The sequence below is a fragment of the Triticum urartu genome, chromosome 2A (assembly GCF_056163025.1).
Source record: "Triticum urartu cultivar PI428250 chromosome 2A, HENAU_Tu73, whole genome shotgun sequence".
Taxonomy (NCBI): Eukaryota; Viridiplantae; Streptophyta; class Magnoliopsida; order Poales; family Poaceae; genus Triticum; species Triticum urartu.
The window spans coordinates 573,912,801-573,925,228 of NC_141874.1; positions in this window are offsets into that span (position 1 = coordinate 573,912,801).

Here is a 12,428-nt window from a genome sequence, read left to right on the forward strand (position 1 = left end):
AATATGAAAAATGCTTAGAATTGCATCTAGTTTCATAATATGTCATTTTCACCCATGTTTAAAATGTTTAATTTGCTGTTTGTTTAAATTTGCTCCCATGCCATGCTAAAATGACTTATTTCATAACTAAATAACCGTAACTCGGATTTTAATAAACTTTATATGTAAATGGGGTAGAAAAATGCCTAGTTTAACATGGTGGCTTCACTTTGCATGTTTAACAACTATAAATTTATGTTTAGGGCAGAACCGCACCAAATCTAAAATAGGCATATGGGGCTTTACCGGAATTGTTGTTCGTTGTTTTCGGCCTCATTTAAACTTGCCTAGATAGGTAGTTTTGTTTTGTTTCACCTCTTGGCATGCTAACAACATTTAATCTTGTTGGGTACATAAACGAGAGAGAACTAAATAAGTCATGTGGTGTTTTCTTCAATATGCAACGGAGTTGCATATTGAGCTCCACTTAATTTGTAGGATTGTTTGTACATCTTGCCATGCCATGCATATTTAACCCGGACATGCATCATACTTGATTGTGCATCATGCCATGTTTATGTGATGGTTGTTTACTATGTTGTGTGCTTCTTTTCCGGTGTTTGCTTCTTCGGGTTGGTTCCGTTAACGTCGTATTGTGAGGATTCGTTCGACTACATCCGTTTGTCTTCTTCATGGACTCGTTCTTCTTCCTTGCGGGATTTCAGGCAAGATGATCATACCCTCAAAATCACTACTATCTTTGCTTTGCTAGATGCTCGCTCTTTTGCTATGCCTATGCCGCGATACCTACCACTTGCTTATCATGCCTCCCATATTGTTGAACCAAGCCGCTAACCCACCTTGTCCTAGCAAACCATTGTTTGGCTATGTTACCGCTTTGCTCATCCCCTCTTATAGCGTTGTTAGTTGCAGGTGAAGATTGAAGTTCGTTCCTTGTTGGAACATGGAGATGTTGTTCCTTGTTGGAACATGTTTACTTGTTGGGATATCACAATATCTCTTATTTAATTAATGCATCTATATATTTGGTAAAGGGTGGAAGGCTCGGCCTTATGCCTGGTGTTTTGTTCCACTCCTGCTGCCCTAGTTTCTGTCATATCGGTGTTATGTTCCCGGATTTTGCGTTCCTTACGCAGTTGGGTTATAATGGGAACCCCTTGACAGTTCGCCTTTAGTAACGCTCTTCCAGCAATGCCCAACATTGGTTTTACCATTCGCCACCTAGCCTGTTTTTTCCCTTGGGTTTCGCGGACTCAAGGGTCATCATTATTTTACGCCCCCCCCCCCCGGGCCAGTGCACCTCTGAGTGTTGGTCCAACCTGTCAGCTGCCGGTGACCACCAGGGGCATCTCTGGGCTGGCCTACCCGTACCTAGGACAATCTGAGTGTGCCCTGAGAAAGAGATATGTGCAGCTCCTATCAGGATTTGTCGGCACATTCGGGCGGTGTTGCTGGTTTAGTTTTACCCTGTTGAAATGTCTTGTTGTACCGGGATACCGAGTCTGATCGGAATGTCTCGGGAGGAGGTCTATTCCTTCATTGACCGTGAGAGCTTGTGATGGGCTAAGTTGGGACACCCCTATAGGGATTTGAACTTTCGAAAGCCGTGCCCGCGGTTATGGGCCGATGGGAATTTGTTAATGTCTGGTTGTAGATAACCTGAACTTGACCTTAATTAAAATGAATCAACAGCGTGTGTCACCGTGATGGTCTCTTTCCGGCGGAGTCCGGGAAGTGAACACGGTTGTTGGAGTTATGCTTGATGTAGGTTGTTTAGGATCACTTCTTGATCATACTTTCTCGAACGTGCTTTGCCTTCTCTTCTCGCTCTCATTTGCGTATGTTAGCCACCATATATGCTAGTCGCTTGCTGCAGCTCCACCTCATACTTTTACCTTACCCATAAGCTTAAATAGTCTTGATCGCGAGGGTGCGTGATTGCTGAGTCCCTGTGGCTCACAGATACTTCCAAAACCAGTTTGCAGGTGCCGATGAGTCCTTGCAGATGACGCAACCAAGCTCGGGAGGAGCTCGATGAAGATCTTGTCCTTTGTGTTGTTTCGTTCTAGTTGGTCAGTAGTGGAGCCCAGTTGGGTCGATCGGGGACCTTTGTCGCATTTGGGGTTCTTCTTTTATTTTGGTTCCATAGTCGGACCTTGTTTGTATTTGGATGATGTAATGCTTTATTCATGTAATTGTGTGAAGTGGCGATTGTAAGCCAACTATGTATTTCTTTTCCCTTATTGTATTACATGGGTTGTTTGCGAAGATTACCTCACTTGCGACATTGCTTTCAATGCGGTTATGCCTCTAAGTCATGCTTCGACACGTGGGAGATATAGCCGCATCGAGGGCGTTACATTCAAACCCGTAAACATAGAGGCGTACGACGGAACAAGAGACCCTGGGGTCTGGATTGAGGACTACATCCTCCATATCCACATGGCTCAAAGGGCCAGCTCAACACTGGCATAAAAGCCTCCCCGAAAACTCCATTGGAAGCTGGGAAGAGCTCGAAGACGCTTTTTGGGCAAATTTTCAAGGGACCTATGTCCGACCACCGGATGCAGACGATTTAAGTCATATAACTCAACAGCCCGGAGAGTCAGCCCGAAAGCTTTGGAACAGGTTTCTCACTAAAAAGAACCAAATAGTCGACTGTCCGGACGCTGAAGCCTTAGCAGCTTTCAAGCACATCGTTCAAGACGAATGGCTTGCCAGACACCTCAGCCAAGAAAAGCCGAGAACAATGGCAGCATTAACAAGCCTCATGACCCGCTTTTGCGCGGGCGAGGACAGCTAGTTAGCACGATGCAAGACCAGCAACCCAAGTACATCCGCAGTCAGGGACGGAAACGGGAAGCCACGACGCAGCAAAAACAAGCACCGGAATAAAAAAGACAGCCCAAAGAGCACGGCGGTAAACGCCGGATTCAGAAGCTCTCGGCCAGGTCAGCAAAAGCTGCCCTCCAAAGGCAACAGAGACGAACTGTCCAGCCTGAACAAGATTCTGGACAAACTATGTCAGATCCACAGCACCCCCGATAAACCTGCAAATCATACCCATAGAGATTGTTGGGTCTTCAAGCAGTCCGGCAAACTCAACGCCGAACACAAGGGGCAGGATACACCAAGCGAAGACGAGGACGAGCCTCGTAAGCAAAGCACTGGGGAACAGAAGAAATTCCCACCAGAAGCCAAAACAGTAAACGTGTTACACGTGATGAAGGGGAGAAACAAAGTGGCACTCCTAGAGACACATGCCCCAGGGCCTATCACCACGGAGTTCTGCCACTGGTCGTCCAAACCGATCACCTTTGACCATCGGGATTACTCGGCAAGTATCCGGCATGCAGGATGGGCTGCCTTGGTGTTAGACTGTAACATCCCAAAATTCTAAATTTTGGAATGTTATATTAAATAAATTATTATGATTTTTTGTTTTATTGTTGTGTGAAAATGATTGGAAATTGAAAACTTTTTTAAAGTTGAATGAGAGGGAATAAAAGGACTTTCCCAAAACATTGCATCTTGCATTTTGATCTTCCTGAATTCAAATTCATTTCATCACAAAACCCTAGGGTGAAGAGGATATGACTTTTTCCATTTAAAGAAATGAAAAGGGGTTTGAAAATTATTTTAATTCCTTTTTGAAATATTTCAAACTTAGAAACTTTAAGCAACTCAGTGAGTTCATGAGGGAAGATAAAATGACTTCGTCATAATTGAAGAAAGAGAGTTGGAAGTTTCAAAGAAATAAATTGGAAGTCACTTTGAAGTTATTTGAAACTCATTTTCTATTTGAAGTTGTTTGAAATTCCAAATTCAAATCCAATTGGGAGTTATTTGAGTTTCTTTTCAAAATATTTTTATCCTAAAAATAAATAAATGGAAATAAGGGTAAAATGATTCCCTTCAATGGAAAATTAGGAGAAAATAAATTTGAAATCATTTTGCTATTTAAAAAAATGATTTTTGTTGATATTAAATGCAACAGTAGCACTGTTTGACTTTTATGATTTTCTATATGATTTATCTGAACTTGGAAAATACTTCATCTTATTCTTGGTATTTTTCTGAGCATTTTGGTATATAATATGCCTATGTAATTTTTTTTAATATTTTTGCTCTGTTATAGTTTTGTTCTGTAAAAAAAGACACGCACACCTGCGCGCAGGCCTAGCCAGCCACGCACTTTGGCCCGCGGCCTGCTCCCAGCACCCGAAGGCCACCGCTCGCTCGCTTGACTCGTCTCTCTCTCTCTCTCTTGCTAGCCAGCTGCGCTTGCTGCCAGCTGGGGCCCGCCCCATCATCCCCAATCTCCCGCCTCCTCCCGCTGGATGAGCATGCACACGCGCTCCGCCCGAACCTACCGGCCGAAGCTCTCGGGATAATGCTTATCCCACAGCCCCGCGCCTCCTCTCCGTGCCTATAAATGCCCCCAAACCTCCTCGTCTCATCCTGCCACTCCACATCGACCCACGCCGTCCATAGCCGTCGCCTACGTCGTTTGGATCTCACCGGCCAGAGCTACCTCGCCGCTCCGTTCTGTCACCCGTGAGGCTGCCTCGACCCCGTTCTTCTTCACCAAGACACTGCCAAAGTCCGTGCGCATCCCGTTGACATTTTTTTTGTTAGCCACCGCATAAGGTTTTGCTTATTTAGTGGTCGGTTGCCATTTAGCCTAAGCCGCGAATACTACCAGCCAGCCAGGATACGCCACGTGGCCAGGGGCCTGTTTGCAGTTATTTATTTTTCTGTTTAGTCCCTGAGTTTTATAGATTAGTCCTTCAACTTCGGATAGCCGTATCTTTTTAACCGTAACTCCAAATTCGATGAAACCAGTGGCAAATTCTTCATCATGATTAGATCTATCCAGTAGCATCATGTTTGTAAACTTTTTCCAAATTCAAATTTGAACTTTATTCAGATTTGAATTCAAACTCCAACTGGCCATATCTCCTAAACTGTAGCTCTGATTGATGTGATTCTTTTTGCACCGTGTCACCGTTGCCAAACCCTATCACTTGGACCTATCTCACGATATTTTTCACACATTAGGATCTGTCCATGATAGTTTTACTACTATGCCATGTATGCACTTTAGTACACATCACATCTTTGCACCCTATGTCACATGTTGTTTTGCACCTAGGATATTTCCATGCTAGTTTAGTGTGTTGAATGTTCATTTGGTTTTCCTAGACTTTTGCTTTGCATGTTCTTCTTGGTTCTCTGAAATGATTTCTTATGTGAATGCAATGTTTGACTTTATAGATTTTCATCGGAGAGTGACGAATAGTTCTATTAAGTAAATTTCTGAGAGCGATATCATCTTCGTCAACTATTACCAGGCAAGTTCACATTTGACCATTCTTCCAATTACCTATGTTTATATTATGCACTTAGTCCTTTTGTGGTAGGATTGCATGGTAGGATTTATTGTTGCTAGATGGCTATGTTGTTACCTAGTAGTTCATTGAGGTAGGTTTGAACCATATACCTTTGTCACCACCGCGTCAGTTTAATTTTGCCTCGCCAATGTAGACGTGGATTGGGAAGTGTTCATTGTGGGAGATGAGTGACAAAGTAGTAAGTAGAACTAAGATAACTAAATGAACTACCTGGGCGGAGGTTTGTTTTGAATGGTGGTGAAGTACAGTGGGAGCATGCGTGGGAAATCCATGGTGGTGCAGCACTAGTGGTCCGTCCGCCCGGGCTCAAAGAGATCAATCATATTCTCATGTCTAGAAGCTTACGTGAGCAGCCACAAGCCAATATGGGCTCTGGCTTAGTTGAGTAGTTAGTGTGACCCCTTCCGGGATGGGCTAACAGATGTTGAATGAGTAGGTGTACTGGCCTATCTGTGGGTTAAGGGGGAATACTTTCGAAAGACTATGTCTCAGTCATCCTATTCTCAAACGCCAGGCAGTGCGAGAACTTCAAGGGAGGCGATCGAGTCTTGTGGGGAAAAGTGCGCAATCCTCTGCAGAGTATTAAAACATAATCGATTAGTTGTGTCCCCGGTTACGGACAACTTGAGCATCTAGTAGTGGAAATGCTAGGAGATCTCATCACTCTTAATTAAACAGTTGGGTTATAAATGAAACTTTGGGAATGGATTGAGTTGGGTTTGCCAACTCATCCTATGCTATATTGTAGTGGTAGAATAATATCTTTTATTCTAGGGGAAAAACTAGTTTTATGCAAAAACTAAACTTAGAGCTTTCCACCAGCCAAATTGCATGTACAAATAGGTTCATTATTCCTATGTTGTGACTTGCCAGTACATTCAATGTACTAACTACAGGGCTGCAACGTCTTATGTTGCAGGAATTTTCTACGACGAGTAAGAGTTATGTTGTAGGGTTACGGTCTACACTCAACTTGCCGTTGGCGTTGATGGGACTCCACACCCATTCGATTGTTTCCACTGAGATTTATGAGGTATATATCAGTTTTACGTTATTTATACATGTGATTGAACTTTGATATATACATTGATCTACTGTGTGTGCCAGCATACCGATCCAGGGATGGCATAGATACACAGAGGCTTGGCCGTTTGAGGTCGGGTCGCCACACAGATGGTATCAGAGCACATGTTGCCTGTACGACGTGACCCTAGAAACTTGAAAGCCCTTAGGAAAGGATTTCTCTTAAACTTTATTTTCAAAAAGGTCCTTTACCTCTCTTCTTTTTTGAGCTTTATCAAATTGTTCCTTTTACCTCAAATAGTTAGACAATACCACGTTCCCTTTGGACCACACGGAGGAAGAACTGATGAGACCACTCCGAGAAGGACAAGATATCAGACTTCACCATACACTAGAAGAGTTGAAGCTACAATAGTCGAAGCCTCCAAAGAATTGAAGAATTTGAAGACACGGAAGAATTCCAAGATTTATATGACCTTTAGAAGACCAAACCCCTGTTGTATACTCACGTTAGATGTGATGTTTGTGAGCTGTCATTGTTTGATGTTTTTCCTGATAGCCACAAATAAAACTTATTTTCAAAACTATATTGTTTGTATTGTGTGTATCTCTCTCTATCCATCTTATCTCATCCCGAAACCCTTGGACCCAATAGATGATGAATGAAGATGGACTTGTATTCTCTGGACCGATCACTCAGTTAGAGGCAGAGCTATGGATTCAAAACATGGAGAATCACTACAGGAGCAATTTGGTTGCAAGGAAGTATGAGGTTCAATATGCTCTTCAGTACTTTACAAAAAGTGCTGCAACCTGGTGGAAAATGCATCAGGCCATACAAGGATGTAACGGAGCAAAAACTTGGGAGCAATTCAAGACAACTCTACTGAGATCTTGTCTTATTCAGAAGCCCTATGGCAATAAAATGAGGAAACCTTGTGCATGCAAGATTTGCGGTGAGATAGGACATACCCATGAGGAACACAAGGATGGATGCCCTCATTGTGAAGCAAATCACCGAGTTGAAGAATGCCCAACTAGGCAGGTTACTTGTTTCTTGTGTGAAGGAACTACGCACTAACCTGCCCAGTGTCATATTTACCCCAAGGTACAAGACATTTCCAAGCAACAGAAGGAAGCAATGAAAGAAGCCCTCAGGGAAAGTTTAAGAAAACCGGTGATGAAAGAAGATGTTGACGACCCTGATGGAGAAAGCCTAAATAGATTTTACTCCAATGCTTGCTATTCATGTGGAGAAGAAGGACATTTTTCACTGTATTGCATGAAGCAAAGCCAAGAGTATCTGGGAGACTTCCCAATAGAAGAAGTGGAGTTTGATCCACAAGAGATAGAAGACTTAATCGGAATGAAGAAGTCTAGGAAGAGGAAGAGCATCTGTCCCGAGAACAACCCAATTTCTGCAGAAAAGGACCTGAGTCATATCACTTGTTATAGATGCAATTATTTAGGTCATTACGCTAGCAAATGCCCAGAAAGGAAGCCAAGAACCCAAGGAGCCAAGATAACCACGAGGAAGCACCTGGATTTGTCTGAAGTCATTTGTTTACGCTGCAAAGGAGTAGGACATTTTGCCAGATAATGTTCAGACCCGAGGAGAGCTTGAGCAGAGTAGTTGAGATCTTGATATTGGGATAAAGCATGTATTAAATATGGGATGCACTTTTATTTTCGTTGGGGATGTTGAGTTGAGTTGTGAAATGGGAATTGTAATGGTTCGTGAAGCAATAAAAGTTCATGTGGTTGGAATCTCATATGAGGTCATGAGTTGTTTGTTGATTGTGAGTACCTCTCTCGCTATCTCACCCAGACTAAAACCTTGAACCCATGGACAAGCTGGCCCCAAACCTTTCCCAGAAAAATAACCACATTTCACCAAAGGAAATACATACAGTATCCTGAGTACCCCTTCTATCTTGTGCCTGCAGATGACAACCCTTTATGAGTCTTTTCTCAAGGGCCCAGAAACGATCGTGACCCTGACCAGTGATCAGGATTACCCAAAAATCCTGAAGGACATGATGAAGCATATTCATCTTGAAGGAGATGTAGTCTACAAGGGTTATCCTTTCATGGAGAAGGGAGTTGAACTTTGGTATGTGGAGGTACACCTCCACCGTGTGAAGGGAGTTTGCCCAAAGACTATGGGACAATACTTTTTCATTTCTCGAGTACCACGAGCAACATTCTTCGACTCTGTTCATGAAGTTTCTATGGAAGCCATACGTCAGATTGGAGAAATACTAGAAGCAAGACTCCGTCACACTCAGGAATACCTGAGAGAGGTCCATGCAGAGATGATGGAGATGAAGCTCAAGGCCACCACATTGAAGCAAAACATCGATGATTTGAAGTATCACATCGCACAATTCTAGTGGGACTGAAGTAACTTCAAGAAGGGCAAATGAATAAAGTTGGAAGTAATGCTTGACCATACCAAACTATGTGGATGGCAGCTTTTGTAATAGAGTATTTGAAATTTGAGTTTTGAGTAGTGGTTAAGGATGTAATAAAGGATTTGATATGAAGAGAATTATGGATGAACCAGTGCATTTTTTTGGCGATACTTGTCTGTGTGAACACTGGAACAATGGAAAGGAAAATGTATTCTATAGAGTGGAGTTTGGACAAATGAGTTGGAGTTTGGTTTTAGTTATGATGGTTACCCCAAGAGTATGAAGTAATGAAGTACTATTGGATTGAAAGGAGATGTAATGTTGGAATATGGATCAATAATAACTCCAAGGATGAGTTAAAGATATACAAGTGTTGAAGTGGGCCATAACCCACAGGACCCAGGATTTGATAAGGAAACAAGCACATTCTTGTTGAAGAAAATAATTTTGAAAGAAACTATGATTTCAGCAGCATACGTTTCATAGGAGGTTACGTAAAACCTAAGAGTTGTGAAGAAACGATAGAGATTTTGTGTGGCTTGCAGAAGCAATGGATTTACTCGAACCCAGTTCGTGGAGAAGAGAACTTTTGCAATGCTTGTGAGGATGCCCAAGTGTTAGAAAACGTGATTCACTATCTGCGTATGTAGTAATGATTCAATTACGGGATGGATTGGCCCCCATACCGGAGACTTCTATCATGAGCTATCATATGTTGATGGAAAATCAGAGAGCCTTAAAACCCTAGAAGAGTGTCAACACGATAAGCCAAAAGCCTTAGAATTGCAGGATGATGGAAACCCTGTACAGGCACCTATTGCCAATTGTAGGTTATGCGTGAGGTTCAACCCAGACCCATTTCCTGCAGAAGGAACCAATAATTGTTGACCACCATGAGGTTTTCGATAGTTGTTTAGCATTGGCGCCAGACCTGTCAAGTCTCAGAAGGATCCTATTTTGATGCAAGGACTCCTGATTTTGAGGAAAAGGCCATGCCCTTACCAGAAGAGCAAAAGTGAAGGAGTTATCTTGGAGAATATGAGAAGACCGACACCGTCAACACAAAGGATGGAGTACATGAGTTTTGTTGGAACCGTGACCATGCTTCTAAGGGTGGTAGCACCCCATACCATGTGTTGATTAATGGATTTTCAAGGAGACCCCCCAAACCTAACCTTCTTTCTAGCCTCTCCGAATCTCAAGGACGGGATTCATTTTAAGGGTGGTAGTTTGTAACATCCCAAAATTCTAAATTTTGGAATGTTATATTAAATAAATTGTTATGATTGTTTGTTTTATTGTTGTGTGAAAATGATTGGAAATTGAAAACTTTTTGAAAGTTGAATGAGAGGGAATAAAAGGACTTTCCCAAAACTTTGCATCTTGCATTTTGATCTACCTGAATTCAAATTCATTTCATCACAAAACCCTAGGGTGAAGAGGATATGACTTTTTCCATTTAAAGAAATGAAAAGGGGTTTGAAATGAATTGAATTCCTTTTTGAAATATTTCAAACTTAGAAACTTTAAGCAACTCAATGAGTTCATGAGAGAAGATAAAATGACTTCATAATTGAAGAAAGAGAGTTGGAAGTTTCAAAGAAATAAATTGGAAGTCACTTTGAAGTTATTTGAAACTCATTTTCCATTTGAAGTTGTTTGAAATTCCAAATTCAAATCCAATTGGGAGTTATTTGAGTTTCTTTTCAAAATATTTTTCTCCTAAAAATAAATAAATGGAAATAAGGGTAAAATGATTCCCTTCAATGGAAAATTAGGAGAAAATAAATTTGAAATCATTTTGCTATTTAAAAAATGATTTTTTTTATTTTAAATGCAATAGTAGCACTGTTTGACTTTTATGATTTTCTATATAATTTATTTGAACTTGGAAAATAGTTCATCTTGTTCTTGGTATTTTTTGGAGCATTTTGGTATATAATATGCCTATGTAATTTTTTTATTATTTTTGCTCTGTTATAGTTTTGTTCTGTAAAAAAAGACACGAACACCCGCGCGCAGGCCCAGCCAGCCACACACTTTGGCCCGCGGCCTGCTCCCAGCACCCGAAGGCCACCGCTCGCTCGGCTGACTAGTCTCTCTCTCTCGCTCGCCAGCTGCGCTCGCTGCGAGCTGGGGCCCGCCCCATCATCCCCAATCTCCCGCCTCCTCCCGCTGGATGAGCACGCACACGCGCTCCGCCCGAACCCGTCGGCCGAAGCTCTCGGGATAATGCTTATCCCGTAGCCCCACGCCTCCACTCCGTGCCTATAAATGCCCCCAGACCTCCTCATCTCATCCTGCCACTCCACATCGACCCACGCCGTCCATAGCCGCCGCCTTCGTCGTTTGGATCTCACCGGCCAGAGCTACCTCGCCACTCCGTTCTGCCACCCGTGAGGCTGCCTCGACCCCGTTCTTCTTCACCAAGACACTGCCCAAGTCCGTGCGCATCCCGTTGACATTTCCCCCCCTAGGGACAGCCGGAGACGCCGCCCCGACGACCTGCGTCCTCGCCGGAGCACGGAGCTGCCGCCCTTTGCTCCGCCTGTCCCGGCCACCTCGACGCGTGCCGCCGCCACCACCGCAACCCCCTCATCGCGCACGTCTTGTTCGCCTCCTTCCCTGCCACCGAAGAGCACCGCAGGCGCCGCCCCATCCGTCGCCGGAGCCAGCGCCGTCGCCCTGTACGTCGTTGTCGTCGTCGTCAAGGTGAGCGAATCGCTCGCCCGCTGTTCATTTTTTCCTTTCTCTCTAGATCGGTTTAGTTTAGTGTTTTTTTAGATCGGTTAATCACGTTTAGTTAAACCGATGATTTTTTTGTTAGCCACCGCATAGGGTTTTGCTTATTTAGTGGTCGTTCACCGTTTAGCCTAAGCCGCAAACACTACCAGCAGCCAGGATCCGCCACGTGGCCAGGGGCCTGTTTGCAGTTATTTATTTTTCTGTTTAGTCCCTGAGTTTTACAGATTAGTCCCTAAACTTCGGATAGCCGTATCTTTTTAACCATAAGTCCAAATTCGATGAAACCATCGGCAAATTCTTCGTCATGATTAGATCTATCCAATAGCATCATGTTAGTATACTTTTTCCAAATTCAAATTTGAACTTTATTCAGATTTGAATTCAAACTCCAACTGGCCATATCTCCTAAACCGTACCTCCGATTGATGTGATTCTTTTTGCACCGTGTCACCGTTGCCAAACCCTATCACTTGGACCTGTCCATGATATTTTTCACACATTAGGATCTGTCCATGATAGTTTTACTATTATGCCATGTATGCACTTTAGTACACAACACATCTTTGCACCCTATGTCACATGTTGTTTTGCACCTAGGATATTTCCATGCTAGTTAAGTGTGTTGAATGTTCATTTGGTTATCCAAGACTTTTGCTTTGCATGTTCTTCTTGGTTCTCTGAAATGATTTCTTATGTGAGTGCAATGTTTGACTTTATAGATTTTCACCGGAGAGTGACGAATAGTTCTATTAAGTAAATTTCTGAGAGCGATATCATCTTCATCAACTATTACCAGGCAAGTTCACATTTGACCATTCTTCCAATTACCTAT